We start from the raw sequence: 27065 nt of genomic DNA on the forward strand, positions 1-27065 counted from the left end.
GGATATCAAAGCGTATTATAAATCACGAACTTAACAATCTTTTAATTAAAATATCTTGTCAAAAGATAATTTCAATATTAGGTATTAAAAAGTTTGGTTGACGTTCTTTGTTGGACGATCTCGGATGAGGCTTTTCTCGATCGGAATGATTTTAGGCGAAAACCGGTATCGATAGGTTTGGCATTTACGTAGCAGGGGGAATAAAACACCGACAAAGGGTAAAGTGCATTCGATGAATACGAAAGTAACGATCGAGCTAGTGGATCTTCCTTTGTCCTCGAATAATTCTCTCTCAAAGGGGCGAACTAATGGCGAGCTTTGTCCATGCAAGGGAAGCATTTAACGGATGCCGACGTTCACTGTGACACACCTACAACAGTGTTTCTATCTTTGCGTACCTTTGTTTCTCCAATTAGGAACGCGAAAGAAAGAAAGAGGGAGAGAGAGAGAGAGAGAGAGAGAGAGAGAGAGAATGTGATCTTCGATTATTCTCGTTGGTTACATTGGAAGCGAAACGGAACCAACGAACTCAGTGGAAAGTAAGGAAACGCGAAACACGGTTGAAACTCGGAAAGATGGAACGCAATCTTACGAGCGGATGAATCTATCGAACAATCGTGTTTATTCTTCGTCATTGTAAACTATAATTTATTCGTGAAATTTGTCAACGCGCTTTGTCTGCAGGTTTAGCAAAGACTGTTAGCCTAGCGTTGTTGGAGTGAGCGTCAATTTCCTAACGAGTCCTCAATCCGCATGATTACATAAAGGCTTCCGTGTTTCGCGCGTTCACAAGAAGCGACGAATTTCGAAACTGTTGCAAGACAAACGGAATTATGTATCGTGTCTTTCATAAGTTCGTTGCAGACTTTGAGAGACTTACATTGTAAAAGAGACTTGCATCGTATCTTGGAAAGTAGAGTTATTTCTAATGGGCACAATTACTTTTCCGTTCGTTCTTTAATCAATGTCTTTGGTTCTTGACCTTTAAGGTTGAAATCATGAGCTAAATATCTAGCAAACCACTCGCGAACAACCCCTTCACGTATAGAACTTTTTCGTTAGCGATAGATACTTTGTTTTGTGTTGTTTGCATTGCATTTTTGTCTTTCTAATCTATATAAAAGTGAAACATCAAATGATACGAATGCATAAAATGTTTTTATACGCAGAGATACTAGTATGTATAATTAAAATATCACGATTCAGAGAATGTGCAATAGCTAACTTAAATTTCACACCATAAACAAGCATAAAAATTCCTATGAAAGAATTACCTATGAAAATCGGCACAAACTCATCGATTGATCCGATGAACCATACAATGGTCTAATTTCTATTTTAAAATCAGCTTATCAAAATCAGCTAACAATTCATCGATACGCTGAAAGCTATGCTTCTGTCGACATTCTTTTTACTTTTCGGCTTGTACGTTTCCGATGCGATCGAACAGTAGGTAAATGTACACGTGGACTACATCGAGCCAGATATTGGTGCAGCTAGGAGGCAACTGGATCGAACGCGTATTTCCTGATATTCCACATTTTTCCTACTGCTTTTCGACAAGCCATGGAATTCGTAATACGACGCTTCCGCATTCTGATCCATTCCGCAAACAACGGTTTTCCTATCCAGTAGACGCGTTCGACGAATCTCGCTGGCCGACGTCGAAAGAAAGGAAGCTGGCTGCCGCCACAGCCTTTTGCAAGGAAAATTCGATAACACGAACCTCGTCCATCGCTGCATATTTCTCGTGCATCAGACAACGGCCAGCTATTGTTCAAGTATTGCTTCTTACTCGATAACCTCTTAAATTCAGATTCCAGCTTATTATTTAAATGCCGTTCGTTTTTGTTTCCAATTGCATCGCATATATCGTACATACGGTATTCGAAAAGGTAAAAAGAAATAAAAGAAAATAGGAAAGAGACGCGTGTTATACACATTTTTTTCAGAACGATATTCTTTTTACGATATCGTTAGGAGGAATATCGCAATTCTCGCGCGTCGCTCGTGTCTCGTGTTCCCGTAGTCTTTGCAATATGTAAACGTTATTCGAGTGGTTCCAAACGGGCCAGGAAAAAAGAGAAAATGAGTGCGAGTAGGTTGCAGTGTAACATCTCCGTTTTCTTGCCCCCATCTCTCCACTGGGAAATATAACAGTCTATGGACGCACGTTAACACCATGGTTACAACGCGTTGTTGCTTCATGTTTCATTCGAGAAATCGCTACTGTACGCTATTATCGCCTTTCTTTCCTACGATGTAAAAATAACCTCGGTTAACGTTGGTTAAGCTACAATCCAGTTACGCGCACGCTCATCTACAACGTTCTTTCTACAACGTTACGTGATCTCGCAGTTGATTAATAAGGGATATATTTCTCATGCTTTCATTTGAAATAACAGTGACGCGGTTATCAATATTTTCTTTACATAGGTATTTTCTATATTTTCTCACCTGTGGAAATTTATTTTACTTGTTCTTGGGAGCACGGGAAATAGCAAGAGACTATGAAATATAAAATAAATTGGCAGTGAAAGAAATGTAGGAAGAAGATTCGTTTACAATGTACAAAATATACGTTTCGATAGGAATACTGGAATTTTTTGGATAAACACGTAGAGTACGATTGAAAACGGCGAAATTTTATTAAATAATATGGTCACGTGTTCGTGACACGTTGCATCTGCTGATAATACGCTATGTATCACGATGTATCGATCATGATTACATGTAAACATATAGGCACGTTACACGTGTACAAACGTGCAACCGATGAGCTGCATATATTACTCCGGAACGTTAACCGATAATTCGGTGAAATATATCAAACATTTGCCTAGCGTTCGCAAAGTCCAACGTCTTATCTGAGAATGTTCCTTCGAGAATTCGCAATCTATCACGAACGAAATAATCGCAGATGGAGAAACAATGATATTAATCCTTTTTCCATATTTCGTTACAATCGAAATACAATTCGTTACATTCCACGAATCACTTTCGTCCTGCATTTTATAAAATTCAGATCCTTTTCATTACATATTACTCATTAAAGTTGTCATCGCAAAGGAGAATTTTAAAAACCAACGAAGAATAACCCATTAATCCATTATTAGCATCCATTGTTCAAAGATTACATTGATGTTATAACTCCAATTTATATGTATGTACTTATAGTTTCATTTACATATTTACATTACATGTTCATTGTGTCATTACAAAGAATTTTCTGTAAAATTTTCAATAAATCTTAAAAATGTATTTCAAACAAGTTACACGATACACGAAATAAAAGAGCACTGAAGCACTATTTCATGTGAACTATCCTATAGACAAATGATACACATAGGTAGTTCTCGATAAAATCCGCGCATGTAAAGAATCTAAAGCGTTCAAACAGACGTTTCATACTTTATTTACATCATAACAGTAGTTCTTTCGGCGTCCACGCGAAACATCGTTGGCATTTCGTCGAAAAATATTCTTTGCGCCATAAAACTGTTCGTCAAGGTTCGTGGTCAAAGGAAGGAGAAATGTCGGAAAAATTAGATAATTTATGTCCCTCGTTCTGAGTAATGTTTTACTCACGGTTACACTTGCCGCCGCTACGAAAGTCGAAGAATCAAAAAGAGATACGAGTACGAAAGCAGAAACAAAGAAACGCGAAAGATAAAACAGCCGTCGCAAGCTAATGGGACGAGTTACGAGTAAACTAATGGTGCATTTGCGATGCAAATTCTTCTTTGCGGAATGCCTATTCGCGTCCGATTCTACAACACGCCAGACCTTTTACAAGCATTCTCCGTGTGAATCTATTGTTTTCAACATCCGTTGTATTTCGTGCTTTGCGTCTTTCTAACGAATTCCGCCCCGTAATCGCTGAATTCTTTCCATCGTTCCTTTAATCTCCGACGTTGGTCTACCCTTACACCAGCACTGTAAATCGCAGGCTAAGATTTCAATCGATATACCAAATCATGGGTGAAAGATATCGTGGCAATCACGAGATCGTAAAATGAAATCATAGGGGATATCTAACGTCAGGATTTAATATGTTTGCCGTGTGCCGAATCAGGATTAATTTAGAGTTAATTTGGAACTGTGAAATATTAATGAATATATAACTAACGAGCGTGGTTTAACCCCTTGACGCGGGTAATGACTCACTCTGAGGTAGAAATTACTCTGAGATAACAATTTTCACAAGCAGTAAAATGAAAATTTTTTTCTCGATTAAACGAAACCATTTTAAATCGCAACCAAATGAATTAGGTATGTCATTGGTATTATTTTACGTAAACAATCGTACAAACATACAAAATCAAGAAGGTAAAAAAAGAAATAAATTTCAGACAATTACCGTTTATGTAAAAGCATATTTTATTACCAAGTAATACATCATATGAAAGTACAAAATGTGCTCTGTGTTAGACATTTCGTGGCAGTTCACTACGGTAACGAACGTATCGTAACCGAATATTTCTTCAAGAAAGAATATTGGTCACAAATTCTTAATATGTGCAACTTATTGCGCGATCTTGGAGTCTTATAACTCTCCCAAAGAGGTTTGTTAGTACTTGGAAGACGCGGAACCGGCAAGAGTCTTGGTCGTGCTTAAAGTTGATGTCCACTTAACCTCGATTCTTTGTCAGCCTTCAGCCAACGTATCTTCTCTTTCTCTTTACAGTTTATTCTTCTCCCACGATAATTAAACAAGATTTTCCTCGGTGTAAATATTTATTCTGTAACGATGAACCGAGAGAAATGTTGGCAGTTCGACAGGTAATGAATATGGCGAAAATCATCCTGATCGTTCGAATTCCCTTTAGGCAAGCATTTGTCTCTCTTCGCTTTGTTTCCGGTGAAATATTTGTTCGATCCGGTAATAAGCGATGCACAGCCGTGTTAGAAATTCTTTCAACGCTGCGCGTTTGCTCTTCGCCTTTGCATTCGGCTCTTTGTGTTTGTCCTCTAAATAGATATTAATTCGAGCCAGGGGAAAAGAAGGAAAAAGATTAGTTGACACTTTCGTCAACAGCGTTTCAGCCGTGCTTACACAGGCTGTTCTTTGCGTGTACGAAAGCACATCGTGGCAAAATGTGTGCATGCACACTTTGCATATTTCATCGCTTTTCTTACAGTCTCTTAAGGAATAAATGATCAATCGAACGAAAGTCGAGTTCACACTCGAGTAGCCAAGTAAAATTGATGGTGACTCTTCTTTTCGCTGGAGCTGATCCGATCGATCTTTTTTCACTTGCGCGATACGTCGGTAGTACAAGTAGTATGGGCAAACTATAAATAGTGTAGGAATGTTAGGTTGCAAATAGATTTACACTCGGTAAAAATAAAATGGAATAACAGGGCGATATTTGACGATAACAGGTAGAAATAGTAGGATAACAATAGCTTTCATTCGACACGACTTAATTCTCTTAAATTTCTCCGCCTCTCTGACTCCCACTCGACTCTCTCAGCTCTTCAACGATTTTTATTGCGCTCTCAAAAATTCCACGCGCGTAATACACATTCTTCCACGGGCAACCAAATTTCCACGTAGCGCCATGCCTCGCAACTCTCGTCGTGCATTCTCTTCAATCCCTAATCCGCTACCGATACTCGAGCATGAACATTCGCTCGATTCTCTATCACCCGTCATTCACACAAATTCTCACCCCCACACAGCATAAAGCAAAGCTTGCAGAGACACTCCGTCACTCTCGTTGCCCTCCCCGTTAAACCAATTAATCCTGTTAATGCTATTAATCGCGCTAATTCCGCATGTGTCGACAAAGACGGGCCAGGGCAGGTTCGACGCGGTTTCAACGCTCGATAACTTTTCCTAGATACTAAATAGGTTAGCCAAGTTGTCTGGAGCGCGCCGGCTCGAATAGGGCCGGGCTAGCCCAATTATAATACTCCCTTTAAACGGCGACACGACGCGGTGTCGTGGCGTCGTAACGTCGGGGCGAGTCGATGTCGAGGAATGGAACGACGCGGCTCCCGCATCTATCTTCCAGCCATGACCTTGTTTTTTCCTGGACACGGAAACTGGGCTGCGTTTTTCGCAGGTCCGTGCGCGCAAACGGAGCAGAAGCGCATCGGGAAAACGAGGGAAACAATCTCGTTAGACGGGGCGTGGATGTTGTTGCATTCCCGACGAGGTCACGTTCTCCCGTTATGGCCGTACACCTCTCTCTCTCTCTCCCTCTCTCTCTCTCTCTCTCTCTCTCTCTCTCTCTGTCTCTTCAACTTTGCCAATGACTTTCGATCGACCGCGTTCAGCCGGTTATCGCTATCGAGGACTCTCTCGAAGCAAAACCCTGAGCCGATGGTCCCATCATCCAACCCCAGAGGTCGATCTCGTGAGTAATTTTCACGCGTTTCAAATCGAATCCATTTCACGCGGAATGTTTCGGTAGCGTATCGAATTAGAAGAGACGAACCATTCGAGGCGATTAGCTCGAAACTCCCACATCGTGCATCCGTGGAAAAGGTCTTTCCGCGAGTACAAGTTTGGTATCGAGGGGTTATGAGGCCGCTGCATACGATGCCATGTTACGAAATGCATTATTGAGTAAACGTAAACGTCGCGCGCAGGTAACGTAAGTGAGATACGAGATTCGATTTGAGTTCATCTTCGTTAATTTTCATCTCGCGATAAAGTGCTATGAACGCAGTAAAATCAGCGAGAAATCGCGTTAATTTCTTAAATATTAACCAATTGTCGCGTATTCTTTATAATGGACTGCTGTCGTCAAAAATATTGATTTCTGGATGCTAAATTCATACGAAATCTATATTCTTATAAACAAAATCTCAATTACGACTTTATCGATGGATCTTTAAATTTCTGGATACTAAATTTCATCGTACAGCATAAGTAAGAGTAAAAGATAAAATAATTGTACATAAAAAGCATAAAATGAATCTTTACGTACAGATCAATCTTTGTTTCATAAACGCGTATAAGCAACGGTACTCATCTGGTCGTGCTTAACTATGGGTTAACTATGTTAATTACGTGACGCGTTACACGAACGTCGAGGAGGCGAAACGTCAATCAGAATTTTTTACTACCTCCCATCCTCTTCGTTAACTTTAATCGAAACGTCTGATTATCCGTTCACGTTATTATAGCGTCCGTGTCTGTCTCTGCAGAATCCCTCGCATCTTGGCTTCGTGTTAAAGCGAGAAATTGTTAAAAGCTTTCCGTAGCGGAAGGAAAAGTTGGGAAAAATGGTTGAACTTCTATGGGTACTTTTAAATTGCTGCACCTCCACTCTGTAGCTTCTGCTGCAGTCCAAGGTGATTCCTTGGAAATACTTCACTCTACCGATTATAATTGCGAAACGCGTGCCGCGAACAAACTTGGCTACCGTGGCTATCATGCTTGTCTGAAGTTCCAACTACCCAACAATTCCGACGCGATACCATAGCATTACGTTACTTAGAACTACAATATGACGTATGAGTCTCCTAGAAGCCAGTTACCGATCAACTACGCTTTTCATTAATTTTTTTACTTCATTGCATAAGTACGCGGTTAATGTAACGTATAATGTCGTACTTCAGCTGGGATTACATAGTGCGTCGTTAAGGAACCAATTAAAAACGTAATACGCTTTTTCGAAGGAAGTCGAATCCACAAGAAAAAGCAACAGAGAGGAAGAAGAAGGAAAGATAACGTATACGAGGTAAACGTTTAGGAGCCAAGGGGAACGTAATCGATATGCAATTACATTATCGTGTAACCGGCAGGAAGCGGTTGCTCTCAGGATATAAGACGATTAAACGTTGAATTAATGAAGGACACGCGTAACGAAGCTCCGGCTTGAAATTAGACCGTCCAAAGAAGCACGAAATCAATTGGGTATTAAGAAGAACGACACGCTAGTCGCTTGGTATCTGATCTGGTCGAATGGGAAATCGACGTCGACCTGGACTGCTGGAAGATCGCTCGCGAAACACCTTCCGAACATGATTTTCTAGCCGATTATGGAACGAACGACGGCGGAACGTGAATGGTGGCCGACTGGTCGACCAGCTGGCTGGCAGCTGGCGGGACCTCTATAGAAAAGCAATAACTCCTGCCCGTAGGAAATGAACGATAGGCAATCGACTATTGGATATCGAACTGAGAATTCGATACGTAACTGCGCTCCTTGTCTCCTAGTAGGTCGCTAGCTATGGTCGGCCACTTGTCCGGTTCTGCCTCTGCTCCTACCTCTGCTGGTAGTAACTTGCTAGATGTAGGTTGATTGCCTGCCCGATAGCGACGCACCCTTCTTTTTCCCCTTCTACTATGCTTTTTCACGATCGAGGGAAACTTGATTTTCGCCAACCAGAAATAATTCACCCCTTAGTTTTCGTCCAGTTTCTCCGAACAGCCGACCGAATCGTGTCGTTTCATCGGAACCTCGATCTATTTCAATCTAGTTCGAAATACTTTTTGGAAGCTCCGTTTTTTAATGTAGATATTATCTTTGGAAGAATGGAAAGGTACAAAGCACTTTCGATAGCAGGATAGAACTACGATTAGATTTGTTACAAGAATAAGGGTGCAATGCAATCCAATTCGATTCTTGTCAGCTTTTTCTGGTACTAAGATATTTTCAATCAGAATTTCCGAGCAGCGTAACAATGAAAGACAAATCTCCAATTTCTGGTTTCGTCAGATTTCTTATCTATGAATTAAAAGGGATTTCCAATGCCTCAAGCCATGGTAAACGCGGCCGGGCAACGCTGCCCAAAGAAGGTTACCGTTTTAAAGGAATATGATAGAAAGCCGGATGCTTTAGAGACGCGAGCAACAGTCAGCGACAGAGTAAAATGAGCAAGTTGAATTGAGGCGTATGGCGAGATTCCAGCTGGAGGCGCTAGTTCGCAAACAGTCTGCTGAAAGGTCCGACTTTTTAAACCTCCACCTGAGACGGCATCTGGAATTAATCGTACGTCATCCTTGATGGGACAGCCATATCGGCCAAACGATTTACCCGAAATTTCATTTGCACGCTATTCTCGTTCCTACTCGTCTTCAAAGCATATTAAAGTGTTCTCTTTCCCCTATTCGTAGTTAGGGAATCAGGGAACAGTCACGTTGATCAACTTCATAAATTAAAGAGGAATATAGAAAAGCGATGATTACATTGCGAATGTAAATTCATATCTTTATGAATACGATTAAAGCAGTGAAATTAAACCAGAGATATGTTCATCATCCACTAAATTTGATAAAAATCGTAAAATTATAAGAAAAGTCCGTAGTCTATAACTTGCCACTTGTCGAATCGTTAATAATATTAGTTGGAAAATTATTATGCAAGAAGCGAATATTAGTCCTGTAACTGTACAGTGAAATGAAAAAATTTACAAAAAGTGGAGTTGTTCAGTTTGTTTCTGAGAAAATCGAACAAGGTCTATTATTTTATCATTGTTAATATTAATCGACATGTACGGTATCATACTCGTAACGTTAACACTAAGCAAACAAAATGCTACGCAGGACGAATTAAGTGATCTAGATAAACTATTTAACGAACGACGGAGGAGAAAAGGGCAGTGCAAAGGATGTCTAGCAAAGGGATATATTTGGCGGTGACAGCAACTTGGTAAACGACCACTATACACATATATCGTCTACCTTACCTGTCAACCTTAGGTACGTGTCCCAGTTGAGAAACAACAAATAAATGCGTTGCACGCGGGAACGCTGCACAAACTTCCTACCGTGCGCGTCACTTACTTCCGTTCGAAACTATTTCAACGAATCGTGTCGCGATTCGAGAAAGTGGCAAAACGATCACTGAAACAACCGATAATCCTGTCCCATAAAATTGAAATCCGTAATTCCTGAAAAGTTGCCATAAAATCGATGTTATAATCCGGCCGAGAAACGTTACGACCAGTTATACTTTATGGATATGTATAACTTCGGATACAATCGTTATTTATGAAAAATATAAATTTACACAAACATCCGTCTAATGCTAAATTTTTTCGAGATTTTGAACTCCGAGAAATAAAAGTGCGTAATTCGTTATCTGTTAATGAATCACTGACTTTCCATCCATCATCGAAATCTGTGCTTGCTATCCTCCTTCGTGCAAAAGTGACGAAAACATAATTGCCAAATCGATTTCGCTAATAAAAGTAAAAAATTAGATGCTTGGTTGCGGGTCACTTTATCTTCGCGAAGAAGGAGTACGCTCAATTGCTTCTTTTCAAAGGAGATTTCTTCTTCCACAAACACGTGGCTAGTTCCCTCTATCTTGACTCTCGCTATTGTTCACGTCGCGCCGTCCTCTTTCACGGAATTCCTCTTTTCATTCGCGAAAGAAAGTTGCCAGTCGGTGGAGAGTTGCGGTCGCATGGAACGTTGTCCAATGAAATAACCCGAGAAGTCGGAATGTCGTTATTTCGACCGTTTATCAACTTGACCATTTGTTCGAGCAATCCTGAGTAAAGTAATTAAATGGTAGCGGCATTCAATGGATATCAGAATTCGAGAATCGAGAACTCGACTTACAAAGTTACATTGTTCACTTCCAATTCAATTAATCCTGAAATTTTACTGATATTCGATGAGATTTTGACTGCTCTGATTACTTTCACATTATGTAGATCCAATTGACGTCAAAATGACTAAAGTCTGCATTGCATAAATTTTCAACCACTAATGGCGTCCATAATTCTATTCGCAACTAACTGGACTACGGGTTTTTCTGTATTTATTGAAAATTTTTAGATACAAAATATATGTATAAAATATCCAAAGCAGTGTATTCTTCGTAATATTTAGAGGGTGAAACAAATCTCTGTTTACAAATCTACATAAAAACCCGTACTAATAAGGTAACGCAAGTTATAAATTACTACTTATAGTTTTATAATGTTATATCTTTCTTGCCAAGGAAAAGACAATTTTTAAATTTTTGATGTAAATATATTGGGAAGAGTAAATCTAAACTGCGAAGGAATTAAGTCGACTTCGATGTAGTTATCCGTGGAACGACGACGAGTCAATTTGAAACACGGCGCTTGTTTCTTGACAAATCCTCGTGGAGAAATTTCGCACGTGAGCCACGAAATCGGTAGCAAACCGCTCGTAAATATTCATAACACGAAGCAGTGCGTCAACCGTAGCAACTCCTTGATTCATGCACAATCTTATGTGTAAATCGTTGCCCGAGCTGTATACCGTACAACACTGGCCACGATTGACCATTCGCCCATTTCCAGCTTTGCTAATGCCACTATCTCGGAACTTCCATTCTCGACACGTTCTCGCACGACTCGTTCGCGGAAATGAAATTTCTTGAACGCAGCTCCCTTACAGCTGTTATAGGAAAACTTCGTCTATTTTACACTTTATGTACTTAATTCACTCGTGCAGATATTCTTTCAATTCTCTTCGGATATCTCTAGCGTAAATCTGTAAAATTAGATGAGCTAAAATTGATACGCTTTAAATACCAAGAAATATAATTGGAGACATTGTTAAAAAGGTAAATACCTCGAATCCCTTTTCGAATTATATGATACCGAGGAATTAAATTGCCTGTCGAAAACACTTTATAATCTTAGGTGCAGCTACATCAATTGATGTTTCCTCTTAAAGATTTAATTTACGACCACATTACGTCGCTTCACCTAGTATAAATATTTCTTAGAATTTCGGTACACTCTAGGCATGAATGTTCGCACCACAACTAGGTAAACTTTCTGCCTACACATTCAATGTTTCGACGTGTACAAATGCATCGTGTATACATGGTGTTGGTCCAATAATACGCGAAAGGTAAACTAATAAAATACGTATGGTTGGTTCCATTGAACGAAGTCGTTAACGAGCTTTCAAGCTTGTAGGTTCGAATGGACTGGAAGCAACTCGTCGCGTTGCCTGGTCGGGAAGGTAGTTGCGGCGGATTTGATCAGCTAGGAAAGTCCGTCCAACTCCTTTCCGTCTCGGAGGCGCGGTTTTCTCTACTGTCGTGCCGAACTTGTCGGACATAGTAACTTCCAACGTACAACTTGCACGATTTCTATTGTCAGGAAGAACATTGCGCGTTTCTATTGTAAATTCCAGGGCTCTGAACAGTCTCAAACGGTACAAGGATGCAGGGATTAACGATCGGAGAACGATATTACGTGAACCGAAACTTGGCTTGATTCATTGCAGAGTTCTAATTATCAGTCCGACTAGTTCTTATTAACACGTTCACTGCTATCGAAATTTCTTCGTCGCCCTAGAAACGATACGCTTTCTTCGCCAAAAGTATCTTTGCGCTAAACTTAGTTAGTTCACGACTGCGTATGGGACATGAGCATTCTTGCGTTTGAAAACGCACTAGCAGTCGCGATTCGCGGGATTAATGGCGCGAGAAGCAATTTAGAGCGGTGGGATTGACTGGCGACAAAAACTGCGGTTGTCTGTCGGTGCATTCGATAAAAGTGTCATTAAGAAGATGAAAAGAGGGCAAAAGGTAGGGAAGGGCAGGATGGGTGAAGAGGATGTCAAGGAGGGTGGGTACGAGGAGGAGTTAATTTAGGAAGAGTCGAATAGACAACGTCACGAACATTATCTCGTGGGAACACTCGCGAAACGTACACGAACATTCAACATCGATGCAGATAGTGGCTGGCAAATATTAATTAGTCGCGGACAGATTCTATCTCCGTTTCGACTGTAGTTCGTGTAATAAACTTAACTTCGTGTACTTAGTTTCGATCGAACTGTCACGCTTCGATGGAGAGCAGCCTCTTCTCATAATGGCGATTCTTCGAATTAAAAATTTTACGCCTTCGTTGTTACTGGCTGCAACCATCTCGCCGATTGTAGCTATTGCATTTTTATTTACAGTAACAGAGCAATGGAAGGAATATTCGCCCGTTGCACACACGAATGTAAATAAGTTAGAACATGGCGAATAATTTACATTCTTGGGAATTTGTCTACGTCTCGCGAAACAAAAGGCGGAACAGAGCTTGCTCGACGAAAAGTACCGCGAGATACGACTGGGAAAAGCGCAAGCGGCAGACGAAAGTCGAATTCGAATGCAGACGTGGCACAAAAGGGAAATTTCGCGGAATTAAGATTTAAATCGCATTACCTAAACAAGAGATCGGGAAGTTGTTAAGTCGGAGACGGTGAAAGAGGGCGCGGTCGAGGGCGCGCCACAGCCAGTAACAGCGCGCTACTCTTCCGGAAATATTTACATTCCGGAAATGAACGCAGTGTTCTGAGTTACTTAATTCGACTGAAATGCACGCTTATTTCAATGAAACCGTGTAAATACCCAAGAAGCGTATTTAACGAGATGGAACGTTGATTACCATCGTCCGTGTCTCCCTTTTTCTTCTCGAGGCTAATCGAGGAACTCGAATTCTTTACGTTTGTACGCGATCGATCGGACGGACGATCGTGCAGTCGTTGCTGCCACTACAAAGCTTAATCTCGTTGTGAAACCACGTTAGAGGCCAAAGTAATTATTTCCTTGCATTTTGTGTTTTTATTATAACTTTTTCGGGCTTTAAATAACGTACATTTATATAATATCTTTAGCTTCGTATATACTCGTTGAATACTCTAATAAAATTTGGCTGCTAAACCATAGGATTCGCGGTCTCCGTTATTCTTCGCGCGCAAGAATATTAAAGCAAAAGTAGCAAAGTACGTGAAGAGCATATTCTGCAATTTTCACGAGTGGTACAAAGCGATAGAAAAGAACATCGTTGTATGCCGACCAGTACTTTTCATAATTCCTCCTCTTGGTTAGATTACTCACGCAAGAAGAAATTCTCTGTGAACTGATGTCCACGCAGTGCGGACACTCTTCGAGGCAGAACAAAGTGTGGCTGCCATTTCCATCGCAAGAATGAACGCATCAATTTAATAAACTTAGGTAAAGACATTTTCTCCGCGTTTCTGGACCAAAGAGGATCGTTTTCTGCATCCCGATCTCCTAGAAACCATCCAAGTGCAACGACTAGCTAACTGACCGTGAAACACGAACGACTCGAAATTATCGCTAAACGAAGTGGAAACTTGTCTCGCAACGAACTAGCCGCTTTGCCAATTTACCAACCTCGGTTCATAGCGATTCCAGACTTTGCGCTGCGTCACTAAGTAACCAAATGAATGACCTCCTTTTTCCTTCTCGTTCTCGAACTCCGTCTCAGATTTCGTCTCATCGAAGTATAAACGATTTAAATTTAGAATTTACGCACGTTATATGAAATATTCTATACATAAAATATATTGTACTTAGAACCTGTTGCGCAAATAACATAATCTTTTCTTGAATAATAGTTGGAGATAACGTAAAAAGGGTGATGACACTATCTGTTTAAGTAATAACGTTCGCTCCCTTTCGAATTACCGCACGAGCGATCGGTAATTGGCGCTCAGCGAGTGGTGATAATCGCAACGCGTTGCTTTGGATCGCGTAATTGCTTGAATGAGCTGTCGATTATCGCCACTCGCGATCGATAGATGCGATGTTGAACATGTACTCGGTTGCCTCGGAGGGATACGTGCTTTGCATTCTCCCAACCATTGAACGTCTTCAACAGTCCTTCCACAATCAACCAAACTTTCTTTTTAGATCTTGCGAATCCGAATAGCACATGAAAATCAGCATAATTATGTTTGACAAGGAAACATTTGTATATTAACATAAACGTCTTTTCCACGGATCTATGACGTTACTTGAAACATCCACTTTGGATACTATACGAAGCGTTTTTTTATCAGGATCAATATTTCATCTGCGTGCACTTGATATCAAAGGGTTTATAATAATGATAACAATTATTAATGATTATTATTTGAAGCGCAATTTAAAAATAGCCATTGCTTCGAGATAATGGAGAAGTAATCATAAATCTTCTCGCGATATAATGGTGGCACCTGATTTTACGTTTCGACTTGTTGCAACTAACGTTGGCATGTAACAATGAAACCTAATCTCCGATGAATATATCGTACGTGATTAAAGCAAAGTAGCGTAAAACAGAAGTAATCTTTCCACAGTAAACAACTCGTAAACGTAAGATAAAATTGGTTCAGTTGACTGATTATAAACGAAAAATTCTGTGGGACGATCAAAAGTGGCAGGTTAAAAGTTCACGGGTTACAGAGTGGCTTTCGCAAGATCACGCGACAAATTTATAGATCTTAGAAATTACACATCTCGGTAGAAAGCTGTTCTATAGAATGACCTCATATCAACGTTTCGTGACCCGTAAAAGGCGCTCGAATGTTATCTTAGGTCGACGCCGTTCACAAAGGAGACGCGACGGTCTCGAAGAAAGGAGCGAGAAATCGTTTTAAGCGAATATGCACGGCCGAGAATCTGGCAAACAGGTGAATGTGTTGCGATCGAATGTGGAACATCGGCGAGTAAATATTTGCGCGATTTTTTCCGCGCAAAAAGGGAGACGAAGAGCTGCAGAGGAAACTCGATCAACTTCATGACGTTAAACTTAATTTCAAAGAGAGTGCAAAGAGCGGCGCGAAATAGTAGAGGAAAAAAGGTGCTATCTGCATAATGGCCCTTTCACCTGGAGCTGTATTTTAAAGTATGGACATTGAAGTCGCTCGACGAGCAATCGTTTGAGCAGTTTTTAAGTTCTTACTGAACAAATCGTAACCTCGAATAGAACGGAATTGTTTTATCGAGGCGCCTCTAAAAACGATTTGCCTGGTAACGCTGGAAAAAATGAGAAACCTTGCCGGTCGATCGGAAGAGTCTCATCAAGATTAAAAAAAGAAATACGGTTGGTGGAACGAACGAGTCGAACATACGTATAGTTCCGACGAACGCGTTCACTTCGGAACGATTCGCGAACAAAACACGCTTTAATGAAATTGAAACAGAATCGAAACGGGACGTCGGGATCGGAATTCGCGGAGGCAATTTGTCCTGGGATTTTCGTCGACCGTTCAAATTACCGCCGAGATATTGGGTTTTTACAAAAGCCGCGGCCGCTTTCCGCGAGATCTGATTTCTTTGTTTCTTTTCTCTAACTAGATTTTCTCTATTTTTTGTACGAAATATCGTAGAAAGAGAAATCAAAGTGATCTAACGAACGGGTTGATTTCCACGATTGCTCTCTATCGAAGGTCTATATCCTCTTTTGAATTTCTATCGATCGTACGCAATTAGAATGGCGTTACAGAGTAAGATTCAAATAGCAGAGAAGGCCCAGGCGTTCGTGGAAACGCGTTCGAGAGAAGACGAAGATCAGAGAAGTTCGCAGTGCGACGAAGTAGACTCTTGTCGAACAATGACAGGTTACGAGGATGTATAATCACGACACCGTTCCAGCGACAGACGATAGGACGGAAACAGAAGTTGGAAAGCGACTGATGTTCGAGTGCTGATCAGACAAGTACCAGGGGGAATACCGAACTGGAGAAGTGACGAGATGGGGGAAAGGGATTACAAGAAAAGTGGAAAAAACCAGAAGACGAGAAGAGAGGAATGTTACTTTCATGCATTCAGTGGTTTTGCTAGCGAGAATCTGTGGCTTTGTGTATATGTAAATCAAGGATTGTAACGCAATTCCTTTGACGTGAGAATGAACAATTATTGGTCAAAGGACATTGCCATAATTTTTAATAGATTTATTAGGAATTTTTTTTTTTAATAGATAGTTACGAATTTAGAATATATCTTATTTTTTACTTCCCAATATTTTAAAAGAAAAGGGTTACAAGGTGAAATGCAGAATTAGAATCTAAAGTATAGCAAAAATTTGTATGATTGTAACTGTTTGAAGAAAAGAATCAACTTTAGACGTTATCAAAAAAGAAATTCGACGTTTTTAAAATGGCCAGGTTGGTGTATCCAGCTAATTGGCGTAAAGAAAGAAGCAGAAAAATATAAACGCGACACGAGCAGTTCGACGTAAAAAAGTATCAGTTTGTCTGGTTCGTTAGAGGCCCAACAATCGAAGCAGCGTCCTTGCTAATACGATAATCTTCGATCCGATGCGGAAATTACGGTACTCGGCTGGAGAAAACAGACCCGCTAATGTATTTTTCCTGGCATTGTCTCAAACGCCGGCAATGCTGCTTAACAGTTCCCCTCGATGCGAAAGAAGCCTTTGGGGCTCGTAATCAACGTTCATCGCTTCCGGATAATTCGATGGTTCGCTAACTTCAACCAATCATCGCGACACAAAATCGAAATTGGAATTGTTCCAAGGGATGAATACTTTTAGTATAAAAACACCGCGTTAGCAGAAGCAATTTCATAATTTGTTACATTTCGCGTAATACAAACATGCTATGCAACAATCGGAAATTTGAAGGATAGCTTCGGATATTTTCTATTAAATCAGGAGCTTGAAGCGGAAGATTAAAAAATTGAAGGATCTGCAGCGATAAGGAGACAGCTCCAATATTTAAATTGTATTTGATCAATTTACCTTCGAAGAGACTCGTTTATTAGAGCAGAAGGAAAGATGTAGATTTCACATTCAAAAATTCTAGGAATGTATTACGAGGAGTACATGTAATTTGATTATGACTTTACAGCACGTTTGAACAAATTATTTGGTGGAAAATCGAGCTGCCTTCTTAATTAAATGGCTCTTGTAATTGTCGGGTCTATTAACTACTGTTTAACGCATAATGCAATTTTAAAAAGTGTAGATTAGCCGTAAGGAGCTACCTGAGAAAAAATAGGTCGGCTCCTTTAGAAGGAGCGTTCTAGAAAATTAATGGTCAGACGTATAGTCTCCTCATAATTTATCGCGCCCAATCCTTCAGGTAAAGCTTTCGGCAATAATGAAATTCTTGGCGACGCGTTTATTCAAAGAAAACGTCACGGTGTTAAACAGTCGCATCGTTCGATAAACTGTAATTCTCCGTGTCCCTCTTCTGACTTTATGCGTCGCCCTCGAAAGCGCTTTTGAACATGTTTCCATTTAACATCCGTTCTTTCCAGCAACCACGAACGACCAATTATCAGACAAGCTTACCTGATATCAACTGTCACGAGCACCGAGCGGTACAATGTTAACGAAGGAAGTGAAAAGCAATACCCAAGCAACCGAGATTGGACAATAATCGGTGCATGATCTCGATAAAAGCTCGCCCCTTGATCCTAATTTCTCTAACGTATCTCGAGAAGGGAACTTTCTATTGGCTGAGAAAGCTATTTAACTTGTCCTGTGATCTCAATGAAAGACCAGAGAAATATCTTCGAACGCAAAAAAGGTTTTCCATCTTGGATTCGATTGAAAGGAGAGTGTGGAAATTTGTACGTCGGAGTGTATTGTGCGGGAGACTCGTTCGATCAGGAAGGGACAAAGCGATAACGTCGCGATCCCGTTGTCGTAAAGGGTAGAAAAAAGTTACAAAAAGAATAAGAAGAGAGTCAGCTCTCGTATCGATCCCGGTAAAGCGTGCAATAAGCTCGTGGCAAAGTGGATGATAATACCCACAGGTGTATTCTATTATATAGTTATATCTGGAAATGTTCCATCGGAGTGGCATTACACGTAGACAAGAAATTCAAAGAAAATTAAGAGAAGAGGGTGTCGAAATTAATCGATTTCGGCTCTAATAGCTGTCCCATCGCCATAGGATAGAAACAAATAATCGTTAGTTTTAAAAGTACTAAACAACTGAGATGCAGTTTTCACCTTTACGGTGTGATCAGGAGCCACACTCAATCTACGTCGTATAGCTTGATAGTAGCGATTTAAACGAGAATTAAGGTATATTGTTTCGAGCGTGATAATACTCCGTGACGCGTTCTCGTTAGTCTGTAACGCGGGTTAGAAGAAAGAGGCTAAGAAAGGGAGAAAAAGAAGAAAAATATGGGAGAAATTGCTATGGTCCAGTAACCAGCGCTCAAGGGGCGAAGACAGAGCGTGAAAGGAACGAAGAAAATAATAACCAGGTAGTTTAATCGCTTTGCTAGTGTACAGAGAATGTTCGCGAGATGGAAAGTTTGGTGTATCGATTCCTCACGACAATGAGAAATCTCAAGCGAGATTTCAAGTGATTATCAGTGAAATAGTGTAACGGCACGAGGGGGCTGCTTTCAATCTCTTTTTCAACCACCGCGCAGTTATACGCTCGCTTTGCCTCCAAAACTCGTTTTTTCTCTTTGCGTCGATTTGAATAACTTTTAAAATACACTAACCGTAATGTAGTTTTCGGCGGCTGAGGCTTTGAACACGCACGCGCTGTGCTTTATCTCTTTTACCATTGCTGATCGGGCGCGCCGCAGACCAAAATCCATATACGTTCTCTTTTTTCTCTGGCATTCTCGAAAACAGTATTTTCCTTGCCGAAGAGAGGGAAAGTTGACGTTATTGTGGGCGGTGGGAATTCGCATGGATGATGACTAATAGAGAATCGAGCGAATGTTTATGCTCAAACATCAGTATTGTGCGAGAAAAACGCACGTGTAAACTTGGATGCATGGTACCACGTGGAATTCTCGCTGCGCGTGGCAAAAGTGTGTTATCTCTAACTGTGAGATTTCTAAGAGTGCGGTATGTTTGTAAAAGCTTTCCCTGACAAAATAAATTCACTCGGTAAATACGATCCAGTACCTATAGAAAGCACAAATCAGCATGAATGTAGAACTCAATCCGAAGAGCTACAAAATAAACAGAAGGGAAACTACTCCCAAAAAGGGTAACGCTGTTTTATATGATTCAGATTAAGATTCAGAGAGACATGCTTGGAGAAGATCGAGTCGTTTGTTAAGTGGGAATTATTATTGTTGTGTCATTCTGTTTTTTATTGCTAAATAAATATTTAACGTTCTTGTTACTTTATTTTATATTTAATATAAGTTTATAGAAACGCGGATTGGACTATTCCATCCAACACTCACCGCTGGAAATCCGTCGGGCATGGTTTCTACCTTATACATCCGCATCTTTTCGGTAGTATCTCGTAGGATCTCTTCATCTCGAAGGTTCGCTTAACATACTTATCACGTAAGACCTACTTTCCCTACGCTTTCCACGTACTACCTTCCCATATATTCTTACATTAATGAATAAAAACCTATCTTACGGTGACTTGCGAAAGTACCTATACGGACACTTGTAGATATCTTCTATGAATATATTACGTTATACAGAGCATTTTAAAATTCCATTAGCACTACTATGAGACTCGACAATCGCAATTACGATCGTAAAGTTTATTTAGTTAAGTTTGAAATTGCAAGATATTTATTTAATACAGGTAGGTATGTACATATATACGTAGGATATATATATACACATATATATACGCAGAATAATATTTAAGTAGTCCAATTATCTCTTATATTCATAAACCTCGATATTTGGTGAAACAACATTTAACAGTTACTGTATATTTAAGATGGACACTCATACTAATTTTCTGTTAAACATACATGTTTGAAATAAATATTTTGTAACCTTTACATATATTTTCAGATTGATTTCAAAGACCAATATATTGATGTTGTGTCTCTTTACAATTCTAATGAAATTTTAAAATGTTTTATACAATACATACGATATAGACATAGAAGTTTTCTATAGTAAGCGATTAAGTATTTTCGTGAGCCGGTGTACAAGCAAACATCTTTACGCTGTTTTTCCAGAATGTTAACATGATCCGAAAGAACGAAGGATCGTCGTGACACATCGTATCTTGAAACTTCTTCCTGACCGGTTACGATCGGTTTACGGACAAATCGCTTTAGGAAATAAATGGTGGAACGAGCCGTAGTCAGCCGGGGGGCATCTTGTTTGTAACAGCGGAGAACATTCGCGATCGATTAGGTTATCGGTGTGTGTTAGGAGTATCAAGCCATTGAGAGAACATCGACGACCGAGTACAAAGCTGACTACGCTCGTTCGACCATGTCGTATCGCTTTGAAAGGGAGCGAGAAATTTTCAAATTGCTTCATTACCAAAGGAAGTAGTATAACCGATGCATCGAGCGGAAGCTTTTCGACACGCCTCCTTAACAAAAGCGAAATGGTCGCGATGCATTCACCGTCTCTGCGACAGACGGACCCGAGCACAACGACAATCCTTAAATAATGCATTCGCGCGTTCAACGCAAAGCGCGTTCGTTGAATTGTTCAAGACACAATTTGATACTTCACTGTCGGTAAACTTCCCGACCGAGAAAGTAAAAAACGCCTTGAAAATTGTCACTCCTCCCCTTTTTACCTTCCTCTCGCTTGCGTCTTGCTTCTTTTGTCACGATTTAGCGATTTAATCTCAATTGTGACCGAGATCTGAGGAAGGTAGTAGAAAACATTAGACTGTAGCAAATTTATTCAGTAGTAGAAGAATGGATACATAGATGAATAGTGTAATGAATATCCGGCTTTGTTCACGTTGTATAGTTATAGAACGTTTACGCGGAATATTGCGATGGCGTGCGAAATTTAAGCCAATATATAGACATATTCTACGTTGCGCACACGATTGTCTCGTTTCTCTTCGGGTATTATCGTGGTTACGTTATTTGGAAAGTTGACGCAGAGGGTTCGTTAATTACGACACCAATCATTACCTTTGCGCTTACACGTATGTAATTACACGACCCTACAAATAGTTGCAAACATACAAATTGTGAATCTAGCTATCGAATATCGAAACTGATCAGCAAATTTGTCGACGATTTGCCATCGTTTGAAAATCACGAATCAATTTATTAGAAAATGTTAAAGAAAGCTATGAACAGGGATAGACTACTTGACTCTTGGTCTGTCCCAAAGAAAGTCTAAATATGAAGATATCCGAGTCTGAAATATTCCGATGAAACATCGAAAATCTATGCAATAATAAACCATTTAAATGCAAATGCAAAGTGTATGAACGAGCTTGGAATAAATTGCTCGGCGGGTCGTTTTCCGATTACCGTTGGTAATTTACCGGAGCAACGATTTCCCCTTTGACGACAAGCACATTCTCATCTCACCAGGAAGCGGTGTGTGGTGCAACAAACAGTTAAAAATAAAACTCGGCCCGCAGTATGTATTTTTCGCATTTCCAGATCTAGCTCGACGAGAACGCGAACATTTTAAATTTAAAATTGCCTCAACTCTGTTTTTTAATCAGCTGTTTGGAGTGAAGTAGAAATTCCTTCGCGGTTCTGATCTGCCTCGTGAAATTGAACGCGTCATGCCTTTTTCTCTCTCTTTTTTTTTTCTCCATCCCTCGAGGATCGAGATACAGTAGACCATCCTATATCCAAACTACATAATATAGATCCAAAGTGCAATTTCCAGATAATATAACAATCACTTTTCTGATATTAAATTTCATTTATTCAAATAGAGATTAAGAAAATTGTTTGTTTATTTCGATAGTTGAGGATCCTCTATCTTCCTAGCTGCTGAATTATATAAATTTGTTAACACAAGTAATTCTGTAGGATTACTTGCTTTTTGTAAGTCAAGGTATCGAAGTCCTCTTTCAAATGTCTCGATTGCTTTGGAATAAGAAAATACTTCTTCGATGTTCATTCATTTACTGTTTCAGTTCGCGTGAAATTTATTCATATAGTCTATGTCATTCATAAACGAAGCGTTCGTCTATCACGGAATTAAATGTGGCCTTTCATTTTCTCCCTGTCTGCCTCTATTTTTCAGCAAAATCTTATGTCACGTAGTTTAACAACTTCCTTTTTGCAAATATAAAAAACACGCCATGCATATAACGAAGGCATCTATCAAGAGCGGGCATTCTATTTGTATAACAACACGTACCAGCGTGTTTGAAAACGCAAAAATTCTCCACCCAAAACCTTCTCGCGCGCTTAACGAACCGCAAACAAATTCTAATTTAGCTCCCCTCTCGGTGGCATGACATATCTTTTCTCGCCTCGTAACGATTCGGGACAGAAAATAATTTGGAAATTTCATTTGGTTATTAGTAACTCGCAGCGAGAAATACGCACGCTTCTCTCATTTGGTTAATAGCAGAGTTTGAACGGTATCGCGGACGAATGCGTCGACCTACACGTGCACGCGTTTGGTTATTTACCTAAACATTGACTGTTACCATAATAATAATTATTTTACGATAGCGTTATTATGCACAAATCATTATTAACACCGTTGGCATAACCGCGGCTGTGGCTACGGCGAGCATGTTGCCTTATGCAGGTAAATCCAAACTGCAATTCAAATCGATCATTTGTCGGATCATTGAATAATTGATACGGTACAGATTTTGTTGGAACGCGCGCATGCACGAATCGATCCTACAAAGAGCAGAGAGGAGAAAATTAAAAGAGATTTTTCTTTGGAAATTGCCGCGATTTACGTGAAATGATCTTTAACGATAGAACTGCGATTTCTCGGTCGAAATCATCTCGGCAAGTTGAATAACCAAACGACCGATGCTAACAAATTGCATTACGCTCGCACTGTAATTGTGTTAAAAATGTATTCGACGGGTTACGCGACGTGCCTTCGCTCTTTGCTGCGCCGATAATTAATTTCTTCCAGATACACGATAACGATTTCAAACGGAGAATTCGCATGCATGAAACGTAATACGAGCGGCGACACGAAAGCGCGTGCTTCTGCATCGACGTTTAAACATGATACATGGATAAACGGATTGATAGGTAAATGGATAGATATATAGAAGAGATAGATGAATTTGCAGATAGATCTGGCGAGTGGATGGACATATAGATAGATAAGTATGCGAATAGATTTGGAATAAGGTACCACGGAACAAGGAATAGTCGAAAAGCCGTGCGACGAACACTGGCTCAAAAATGTATTATCATAAAAAATGTTTATGTAAAAATATATATGTCATGTGTGTGTTATATTGTAGAACATCTTAAAACTTCATTAATACTGTGTAATAAGGCTCGTCCAGCATTCCCTACTCCATACCACTACTTCATTCCTTATGTTTCTTATTTCATTTCAAATCTTACGTTGTCTACCCTATGTACGTATAATATATACACCATTTACATTCTCAAAAGGTTTCTAGCAAATATTCAAACACTTTCTACCCAATAACCATCAACTTTTTCATCGTGAATCACACCATATAATAATTATTCGTCTCGCGTACTTAGAAACTTCGTCGCGCGGGCGATTCCTTATTTACCATTCCTTGCTTTACATCGGGAAAGATTTCAAAGATTTAACTTGTACGGCAAAGTTCGTGGAATGTAATCGAATCGAAATTCCTTGTCAAATAGCTTCGTGTACTCTCCAATCGCGATGCTCAGAGACTTTCTATAAAAACCAATGATTTTAAAGCATGTTGCACAAGGTGGACCGGTGGAATATATGATGACTCGTAGCGAAAAAAATTGCACGCGGTCGACGAATCGTCAAGAGATAGAAATTTCTATCGGCTGACGTAACAATGACGGTCGAACAATCGTGGCCAATGGATATGCATTCGATATGCATGCAGTAGTAAACTCTACTTGTCGGTATTCTGCAATGCACTTCATTGTCGATATAGCCGTTCTACAAAGCTTGTTATCTGCAGTGAAAATCCACCTGAATTTTCACACCGAAATTATTTACGAGAGAAGATCGAGCATTGCAATTTTTTCGTGCATTGTAAGAAACTGAATGATTCAATACGATATAGTATAAGCGGTATAGGTCGAAGATTATCGTATATTGGAGATGCAGTCACGAGAAGCACTTTCTCAAAAGTCTTTGAGTCGAACCTCATTTAATGACATCGAGGTTACGTAAGATGGGCGTAGAATTTCCAGATCGAAACTCGTTAAACCGTACCGCACGCGTAAAGACTCTTCTCATCGATCGAATCGTATTAGGACAAGGAAGAGCGAGGATCTTTTAAAATCGAAAGATTGCCAAGGAAACGATTCGAAAGTAATTATATGGTCGACTAGCTTTCTTGCCTCCATCACAGTGCGCGTTATCCCAAGGGAGGAATCGACGTACGAAATTCTTTTAATAATCGACCTGATAACGCGAAAAGCACCATGGGCAATTTCCTCGATTTACTTTCCAATCGATAGTAGGTATCGCTGTTCACATCGAGATTAAAGGTATGTACACTATCATTCATAACTACTAGCCATTTGTGGAAAGCGAGGCGACTATGAAATTATTGAAACCTCTAAGAGTTATTATATTTCCTTACTTTTAAAACTTTGCATAAACGTAGATAAAAATTTTAGAACTTTAAGATGAATGCAGAATATATATAGTAATTCTACACTCATTATGTTCTTCTTACAAGCACATTTCTTACATATTTTCCCCTTGTCATTGAGAATTATTTTGCACAAATGCAAAGACGTGATCGATTAATCTTCGCTAATTTAAATTGATTACAGTGAAGTCTTAGTTATTCAGGTCTTGTTTAATCGAAGTTCCATCTTTTCCGAGGTACTTTGAACTTTACCATAACTTCATTTTTTTCCGAAGGTTTAACTTAAAAAGTACGAAAGTGTAAATAGTCAAGTATTGCTAAGACGATTAATCAGTCAATTAGGTAATTAAACTTAGATACATCTACATTATTAAATTATAAAAATATTTCCTAATATTTTATTGCACTAGGTAACAGCCATCGTCCTTTCCGTATTATTCGAACTTTCGATTATCTGAGATAAGTTCGGTCCACATCACGTCGGGTAATCGCAACTCTACTGCGTTGCTTCTTACATAAAGCCAGGAAATGTTCGAATACCCCCTTTATGACGGGGGGGGGGGGTTACATGCATATGCATACCTCCATACGCAGAGCCGATATAAGAGCAAGTTTGATAGTATCTCCATAAATAAACGCGTCCTGTATAGTCCAGCCGGGCAGAGTTGAGCTTTTATTGGAAAATTGAAACCTTTCGCCACGCAGAAATTTATTGGCTGGAATATCGTCGCGTTCTAACGCTGTTAATTTGTTCCGTGCACCATATGGAACGGTATAGAACGACGTACATCTATATACATGATATCGTATCGAGAGTATAGCCAAAGTTATACTAAATGAAGTTTTTGCTCGGTGGTCGCGCAATGCGCAATTGTGTAACCGTCGAAGAATATTTAACATCGAAGGATTCATCCAACATCGAACTGCAATTTTCTAAACCTAACTATGACGTTTTGAATACATTCGTATTGACTGCATGTTCTGTTCCAACTGTGTGCGGTCAGGCCTATTAAGTATTAGAACGCAAATCGGACGAATGTAATTGTAACGAACGGAATTCGTTGGCGCGCTATTAGCGCCCGTTGCATAATTGAGATTCTCCAATCTTGACAAAGTGGTCCTTGGTCGGAACTCGACCGGAATATATCTACTTACTTGTGCCATTGATTCTCTGTAATCGCTGAAACGACATTGGACGGTAATCAAATCTGTTCGGAGTAAAGTAATTTCGAAGCGATTTCATTCATCGCGCGTTAGGATCTATAGAGCGGTCACGCGCAGCTCGTCACGAAACTATCGATTAGCGATGTATCGATTGATTTGAGAAGACCGATAAAACGGAAGGAAGGATGACAAAACGGAAAAATCTCGTCTCCAAGTGGTCTCGACTCGATCGAAAGACGAATGCGAAGCAGAGTTTAGAACGGTAGGTATTCGACTAACTTTGGTCGAGTACGCGAAACAAAAGTTGAAGGGTTAAAGTTTTTTATCCATGCATTCGGGCCGATAGTATCCTAGACAGGCAAGCCATTTCCACGACCACGACAGCGAACAACTTTGCTACCACGAAAAGCCGGCGAAAGGTAAATTTGTTGGGCCGAAGAGCAATCAACGACCGAGTTTATCCAAATGAATCGATGGACATTCAGAGGGTCAGCGAAAGTATCACTACGTGACATCGATAAATGAACGAACGTTTAAACAACGAGAAAGGAATGGAGGAAAGATAAAAGAAAGAAAGGAATGAAGGAAGGAAGAAAGGAAGGAACGAACGAACGTAAGAATAGCAAGTAAAGGATCCAAAGCGGTTAATGCGATTCGAGCGGATTTTCTTTGAAGTCTTTCCAAGTAGATCCAACGCAAAGGAGATTACTCGGGTGGAATGACATTACGTGCAAACGCGTTAAAATTCTCCATTGCTCTG

At 40.0% G+C, this 27065-nt stretch overlaps 2 protein-coding genes across 5 annotated transcripts in view; one reads left to right on the forward strand and one right to left on the reverse strand.

Moving 5' to 3' along the window:
- Window positions 1-18713, reverse strand: part of Mrpl51 (mitochondrial ribosomal protein L51) — a 77837-nt gene extending 59124 nt beyond the window's left edge. The window contains exon 1 of the mRNA XM_072015285.1: window positions 18703-18713. The gene's annotated coding sequence lies outside the window, so the exon portion shown is untranslated. The remainder of the gene's footprint in view (window positions 1-18702) is intronic.
- Window positions 1-27065, forward strand: part of Gaba-b-r2 (gamma-aminobutyric acid type B receptor subunit 2) — an 84769-nt gene that overhangs the window by 40255 nt on the left and 17449 nt on the right. The gene's annotated exons all lie outside the window — the stretch shown is intronic.

Source organism: Bombus fervidus, chromosome 13 (assembly GCF_041682495.2).
Source record: "Bombus fervidus isolate BK054 chromosome 13, iyBomFerv1, whole genome shotgun sequence".
NCBI classification, from domain to species: Eukaryota; Metazoa; Arthropoda; class Insecta; order Hymenoptera; family Apidae; genus Bombus; species Bombus fervidus.